Raw genomic sequence first — 8,648 nt, 5'->3', positions numbered from 1 at the left:
ATCAAAGAAAATATGTAAAAACATTTAAAAATAATAATAAAACCAACAAAATTGCTAAAGATTTAACTAAAACTAGAATTAAAAATGAAAAAATAAATGCGTGTGTGCCCTGATGCGGAAACATGAATATGGGCAAGTTTCTGTGCGTGTATGGAGGGCCTTCACGTCAGAGTTCAGGGCACTCCTGAAAACACCTGGGCCGAGCTAAGCTCCATGACGGAGGCTGCACCTGAGGTCTTCGGGCTTGGGCCGAGCTAAGCTCCATGGCGGAGGCTGCACCTGAGGTCTTCGGGCTTGGGCCGAGAGCTAAGCTCCATGACGGAGGCTGCACCTGAGGTCTTCGGGCTTGGGCCGAGCTAAGCTCCATGACGGAGGCTGCACCTGAGGTCTTCGGGCTTGGGCCGAGCTAAGCTCCATGACGGAGGCTGCACCTGAGGTCTTCGGGCTTGGGCCGAGCTAAGCTCCATGACGGAGGCTGCACCTGAGGTCTTCGGGCTTGGGCCGAGCTAAGCTCCATGACGGAGGCTGCACCTGAGGTCTTCGGGCTTGGGCCGAGCTAAGCTCCATGACGGAGGCTGCACCTGAGGTCTTCAGGCTTGGGCCGAGCTAAGCTCCATGACGGAGGCTGCACCTGAGGTCTTCGGGCTTGGGCCGAGCTAAGCTCCATGGCGGAGGCTGCACCTGAGGTCTTCGGGCTTGGGCCGAGCTAAGCTCCATGACGGAGGCTGCACCTGAGGTCTTCGGGCTTGGGCCGAGCTAAGCTCCATGGCGGAGGCTGCACCTGAGGTCTTCGGGCTCTGCTACTCTGCTCCCGGCCCTAGCTGACAAGCGTCTCAGTGCTCTCCAAGACAGAAACGACTCCACCATCGCTCTCTATCGTAAGGCCAGGAATGACGTCAAGCGTCTTACACGCCAGGCCTACGCGCGGTACTGGCAGGACCTCAGTGAGAAGGTAGAACGGTGTGCAAGTACTGGGGGCATATGGGCATGTACAGCGGCATCAGTAGGCGCGTTTCCATTACAGATTTGCGCAACTTTTGCGATTTTTTCTAAATGTCGACAAAAAACTATTGCGAAATGACGGCGTTTCTTCATTTTTAAAAGTAAAAATCATTCCAAAACCCATGGCAATGGACGTTAGTGGGTTTATGTACTATATCCCAGCCACTGCACTGGCTATTATTATTAATGGAAGGAGACCTATGTGTGTTTCCAAGCATTATAAGAAACGACCCTTATTATACTGTGAGCGGCACATATGAGGAGTTTCTGGGTGTTTCTCCCTCAGATCTGCTGCGAGGTCTTGATTGTGGCATTTATTTGAGGTTTAGATTCCATTATTCCTGTAATTCTTTCGTCTTTTATGAATTTAATAAAGAGCTCTGTCTTGTCTTCTGTCCAAACACACCGCGTCATCACGTCAGCTGACCTGTAAATGCGCAAAAACTGTTTCCATTGCAGTTTTGCGAAATATTTCTTTTTCGAATTGCCTGATAAACCTCCTCATGCGAGCGGGAAAACTTTTTCGCGATAAATGGGAATTTTTGCAAAATTGACGTGTTTCCATTGGCCGTATTTTCAATTCGCAATTTGTAGGGTAATGGAAACGCGGCAATGACCTCCCAGGCCAGCTTGGTAGATGGGTCGAGCATTACGGCTCGCTGTATGGCACTCCTGTGGACGCCGACTTGAACGCTGTTCAACCACATCTACCTGTCCTCAACGAGCTGGATGCGGAGATCTCAACAATGGAAACGAGCATGCGATTGCAGCTCTGAAGAAGAACGAGTCACCGGGCAGCGATGGACTCCAGCGGAGCGGCTGAAGTGTGGCGGGGCAGTGCTGGTCAGGCGGCTTCACTGCTTGTTTCGATGCTGTTGGCAGAACAAATGCATCCCTAGCGAACTCAAGAACGCCAACATCGCCACTCTTTATAAAAATAAGGTTGACAGGCAGGACTGCAACAACGAGGTATCTCGCTCCTTAGCCTTCCGGGAAAATGCCTTGCCCGTGTAATCCTCCCAAGACTGCAGCGCGTTGCTGACCAGTGCTGCCGGAGAGTCAGTGCGGTGTCCGTGCTGGTGGCTCGACCTTGGACATGATTTTCCCGGTACGCCAGCTTCAGGAGAAGTGTGCGGAACAGTTGTACATGGTGTTTGTCGATCTGACTAAGGCTTTCGATCATGTGAGTCGCTCTGGTCTCTTCCACGTTCTGCAGCGACTCGGTTGTCAACTCTTTTGGCAATACTCCAAGGCTTCCATGATGGGATGCGGGCAACCGTACAGTTCAGCGGTGCCCGCTCAGATGAGCTTGACGTCTGCTGCGGAGTAAAGCAGGGGTGTCCTCGCTCCCGCCTCGTTTGGCATCTATTTCTCGGCTGTGCTGCGGCGGGCGTGATCCACGACTCTGTCCTGCCATGCTTACACCAGCTTTTGCACAGAAAGACGGCATGTTAGACACCGTTCAGATCGGAGCTTGTGCTGCAAAAGGCCTTGATGATGATGATATGCAAAAAATATCAAAATGAAACGAGTTTTTGCTTAGAAGAAGAACAAATATCTGCCTATGGAGTCATTAAGATTATTGAGTTGAAACCAGTTATTTGTTCTTGGTTTAAGCACAAACTCACTTCATTTTGATATTTTTTTCATTAATATCTTCACTTCATTTAGCTTCTCCAGTAAAAGTATCTTGATTTAAGAATGTTTAGATATTAGTGCTGGAAAACCAGACAGAAACACTGAGGAAGAACATCATTTGTTGCAGTGAATATCACCAATATGGCACAAAATGAATGAAATTCATATTCCACACACATTTCCATGCAGTGAAGATGTAAACACTGTGGAAGCTTATCTTTCCCGGCATGCCTGTTGTGTCTCGTGTGTGTGTGTGTGTGTGTGTGTGTCAGGAACGGCTCAGATGTGAAAACACAGGAGGAGGAGGAACTGGAACATCTAGAGAAGAAAACTTCTGTTTCGTCTAATGAAGGAGAAAAACAACCACCAGAAGTGTGTCTGTCCCTCGGGAATGTTGTGAAACACACACACACAACACACACTTCACGTCTCGCTACAATCGCTGTGAGTTTCCTCAAGATCAAGATGTGTGTTTCATTGAGGACACACACTTTATCTGCTGCTCCTCATCCAGAACATTAAGAAATATTTCACCAACCATCAACATTTGGTCCATATTTACTCTGTTAGTTTAGACGTTCCTGCTGTTCAAGTTCACTGTCAGGGGCACTTCTTGTATCATCACACATTTAGTAATCATCATGAATGAAATGAAGTATCATTCAAACTCTTAAAGTCCCCTTGTGGTGTAAATCCAGCTTTAAATGTTGTTTATATGTGTGTGGAAAAAACGCTTAAATGTCATTTCGGTGATCAAAGATGAGTTTTAAAGGGTTAAATTTATTAACTACAAAACTCAAAATTCATCCTGTGAAATGTTTTGACATTTTGTTTTCATGGTTTAAATCCCTTTAATTTTTGTGATATCAACTTGGTTAGACGTACGGCTTTGTAAAATATCTTGTGAATATATTTTATTTTGTAAAATATATATTTTGTATAAAATAAAAATGTTTAGGTAAGAACATTTGCTTTACCGTAAACTTTAACGTCTATAAAATTAAAAAAAAATTTTTTTTGTAATTTTTAACCCCAACATACACAATAATAAATGACAATAACCAAAAAAAAAAAAAAAAAAAGATAAATAGATAAACTGACATGCTACAGAGTTACAGAGCCTGTGAATCAATTATGTCCCAGTGTTTTCAGCAGGAAATTGTAAGTTAAAATAATCCAGAAATGGCTGCCAGACCGTATAAAATCTCTGGGTTGAACCCCTGATCGTGTGTTTCAACTTCTCAAGTTTCAAGTGTGCCATTACATCCTCAACCCAGCGCCTGTGTGTGGGAGGCATATCTGACTTCCAATTGCGCAAAATAAGACGTCTGGCCAATAGAGATGAAAACGCAATGGCGTCTGATTGTGCACCAGATATTGCCATCCCAGCAGGGGTCACACCAAATATTGCGATTTCAGGAGCAGGGCTTATCTCTCTGTCACAAATGTAAGAAAAAGTGTCAAAAATTAAAGACCAAAACTGTATTAACTTTGGGCAAGCCCAGAATATATGATAGAGGGTAGCCGGAGCCTGACGGCATCGGGAGCAAGTCGGTTCGACATCTGGATATATCCTGGCAAGCTTAATCCTAGATAAATGAAGCCTGTGGAGCACCTTAAACTGAAGCAAACCATGTCTGATACAAATCGAAGTTGAATGTATTCTCTTAATTGCGCTTTGCCAGGAGTCGTCCGACAGTCTAAATCAGTATCGACCACCTAAACAGTATTGACCCCACTGGAAATAAAAAATTCACACATGAGGAAGAATGCAACAGAACCATAGCTTTTTTAGATTTAAAGATCCACCACAGAGAGGATGACAGCAGCATCAAAATAACAGTCTACAGGAAACCAACACACACCGACCAATATCTACTCTGGACATCTGAACATCCCACGGCGCACAAATTATCAGTAGTGAGAACACTTTACGAACGGACCAGTTTCATCACGGAGGAAAAAGACAGACAGAAAGAGGAAAAACATATCAGACTCGCACTTGCACGCTGCCAATATCCGACATGGGCCATAAACAAAGGAAAAGAACAAGTCGCAAACAAGCAAACCAGGCCAAAAACAAAAACGAAATCTGAAACCGGAAACAAGGACATAGTAACCCTACCATATATCAGAGGCATAACAGAACCATTACAGCGGGCAATGAGAAAATACAACATAAACACAGTAGTAAAACCATACACAAAGCTAAGGCAGTTACTGGTACACCCCAAGGACAAAATAGAGCAAGACAAAAAATGTAACGTCATATACGAGATACCGTGCAAATCATGCAATAAAACATACGTAGGAGAAACAGGCAGGTCATTCAACACAAGAAAGAAAGAACATCAGAAAGAATGTGAAAAAGAAACAACAGGACGACTGTTACGTGGATATATATATTGAAGTTCACAAGAACTCAAAAGGAAAAAGCACAACAGGAACAACTAAAATCAGCCATATCAGATCATTGCAAAATAACCACATTATGGACTGGGACAACGGACACATCATCAGATCAGAACCAAACAAATACAGAAGATGGATAAAGGAGGCGATTGAAATCAGGAAGCGGGCCAAAGACACCATCAACTGGGACGAGGGAGCCTACATGCTCTCACACACATGGAACACCATCCTCCAGAGACCATCGAGCGGCGGGGGGGCAGGGCGTGGCCAGAACTGTCAGGTCCGCCGGGTTGGCCACGCCCAGGAAATAACAGCTGATAAACGACACGTCACAGCTGTCAGATGACGCTTCTGAGGAAGACTGCAGGTTGCAGTCGAAACATGTCAAGGTAAAGAAAACGTTTTTTTCTCCACCTGAACTTTTTGTCTTTCTAGAAGAAAACTATCCAGATTTAGTCTAAATCCTAGTTCCCCCTCCCATCCTGCCCTAATATGACTAAGTGACGGCGAGGCGATCATCTGAATATCCTCATATAACCTGCTCACTCCTCCTCTTTGATTTAGATCCCCCTCCAACCACTCCTCTATCCAGCTATTTGACGAAAGTAACGGAAAGGAAGGGACATGTTTCCGAACAAAGACATGCACCTGCTGATACCTGAAATAATGCGAACTGGGGATATTATACTCATTTACCAGCTGCTCAAATGACATGAACACACCATCCTTAAAAAGATCCTTCACCCGTTTCAGACCATTCCTGAACCATGACTTAAGTGCTGTATCCATGAGTGAGGGTGGAAAGAGTGCGTTGGCCGAGATTGGGAGAGAGGACATAGCCTGTCTATGTCTGAAGTGGGTCCTGAATTGGGACCATATTCGAAGTGAGCCACTCACAATAAGATTATTTGTAAGGTGCTGCTTACTGAGTGGCAATGGCGCACATCCTAAAGAAGGTAGGGACACCGGATGAGCGGAATGTTGTTCCATTTCAACCCATACAGGTCCACCCCCCTCGTAAGACGCAGAGACCCAGTATGTGGTAGTGCTAAGCCTCCCGCCTCTTTCTCTTTCTCCAGATGTGACCTCCTTATTCGTGGGATGGTCTTGTTCCAAATAAAGGTAGATATAGCTCTTTGAAAAAAGACTTTGGGATAAAAACAGGTATTGTATGAAACAAAAATAAGAACCTGGGCATAATTATCATCTTGACAGAATTAACCCTGCCAGCAAGCGATATAGGCAGCGCTGACCAACGGGAAAGGTCCTGTTTGGCCCTTTCCAGGGCTGGTTTAAAGTTATGCTTGAATAAATCACCGTATTTGCTGGTTACTGAAACGCCAAGATAGGTAAGAGTGTTGCCAGTTTCTTTTAGTTGATATGCCTCAAAAGACATCTGCCGAGCCTGGTCGTTAATAGGGAAGAGCAAACTCTTAGTAAGGTTGATTTTGTAGCCTGAAATCTCTCCAAAGTTAGAGATAATTTCTAATGCCTTAGGAATAGAGGTGCAAGGATCGGACAGGTACAGTATCAGGTCGTCCGCATATAGAGGCCCCCCCCCCCTGACAACACCCGTGAGCTCCTCGGCACTCCTAAGTGCAACCGCTAGTGGTTCAATGGCGAGGTCAAACAGAAGTGGGCTCAATGGACAGCCCTGTCTTGTCCCTCTACCTATAGGAAAATAGTTGGAGATTATTTTATTAGTACGGACAGAGGCCTGCGGGGTAGCATACATCCTTATCCACGAACAAAAAGCCGGTCCAAAACCAAACCTCCCCAGAGTTGCAAAAAGATACTCATACTCAATCCGGTCAAATGCTTTGTGAGCATCGAGGGAGAGCAAAACCTCTGCTGTAGGTGGAGTTTCCGGGGAGTAAAGAATATTAAAAAGCCTTCGTATGTTGCCAAAAAGCTGCCGCCCAGTAATAAAACCAGTCTGATCTGGATGTATCACTGTATGCATAACAGACTCCAATCTACTAGCCAGAACCGTGGTCAAGATTTTGTAATCGCAGCAGAGTATGACTCACAGGCCGAAATGACTCACATTTCAGAGGGTCCTTTCCTTTCTTAAGAAGGACTGAGATAGTGGCCTGGGTCATTGTGGGAGGGAGAGTCTTACGCTCCAATGCCTCGGTATATACATTTTTTAAAAGAGGGGTTAGTTTAAATGAGAATTTAAAAAAAAATTCAATAGGGAAGCCATCCGGCCCCGGAGCCTTACCGCTCTTCATTTTTTTAATTGCCCGATCAATTTCGGCTGCTGAAATGTTACTATCAAGATCTGCCCTGTCTTGTCGGCCTACGGTTGGAATCTCGAGACCATCGAAAAACTGAGCTAACTTAGCATAGAGGTCTTCAAAAAATTTTCTGAATTGTTTATTTATGCTTTTTTGATCTGTGGTTATCCCTTCTGGAGTGTTAATCTCTGCTAGAAATCCAGCCTCTGCGGATTGCCTTAGCTGATGGCTTAGTAGTTTGCTGGCTCGTTCCCCATGCTCGTAAAATTCTTGACGAGATTTAAGACAAAGCTCCTCAGCGACTCCAGATGAGAGAGTATCGAATTCTGTTAACAAACCTATTCTCTCTTTACAAAGAGCTGCAGATGGAGCTTCAGAATTTTTATGATCAACGTCCTTTATCCAAGAGATCAACTCATTAAGGCGTGCTGACCGTTTTCTGTTCATGCTTACATTATAAGATATTATCTGACCACGTAAATATGCTTTCATTGCCTCCCACAGGTTCGAGTGGCTCGTGTCTGGTGATTGGTTTGTTTCTAGAAAGAAGTCGATTTGGGCGGATAGGAAGTTAACAAAATCTTCATCAGACAAAAGACGTGGGTTAAGTCTCCAGTTGCGTTGTGGAGGCTCGTTTTCTGGAAAGCAGAGCACCATTGTTACTGGGCTATGGTCAGAGATAACGATACGATCATATTCACTAGACCTCAGCAGGGGGAGGAGTTTCTTGTCCAGCAAAAAATAGTCTATCCTGGAATACGAATTATGCACTGGAGAAAAAAAAGAATACTGTCTAGAAACCGGATTTCTATGTTTATTTTTTAATATGACTCTTCCAGTGAATCGCTAGACTTTTAGAAGACATTTAGTGCACTTAAACTCCGCCCCTTTCCCACTGCAATCAGACCCGCCTCCATGTATGAGTGCCACGCCCACATCTCACCGTCCAATCAACAATAATATAGAACCAAGCCCCGCCCCACATTACTGAATGAAGTTTGCTGGACTGTTGCTGTAGATTCCAGTAAACACAGATGCTGCACAAATCAGCCCTTGAAGAACGAGATTATAGTTTTTAAACTCAATTACCCTCATCCTTCGAAAATATTTTTGAAATATTTGTAAAAATTGAGTGAATGATTGAGGCATTTTGATTGAGTGTTCATCAGAGGGGTCCAAGGCCAAGAGGTCGGCAAAGACTCCCAATGTAAGATATTTAGAGCTGAATTAAAAGGGTTATGCATGAAATTGTGAGTTATTTTGAATATAAGTTGAAAGAATGTGAAGAATGTGCTTATTTATTGATCAAATCTAGTAATTTAAAGGTAAATAAAATAAAAAGCTCCACTTTTTTTT

Source organism: Rutilus rutilus (genome assembly GCF_951802725.1).
Source record: "Rutilus rutilus genome assembly, chromosome: 21".
Lineage (NCBI taxonomy): Eukaryota > Metazoa > Chordata > Actinopteri > Cypriniformes > Leuciscidae > Rutilus > Rutilus rutilus.
Note: the sequence above shows the minus strand (reverse complement) of the source record.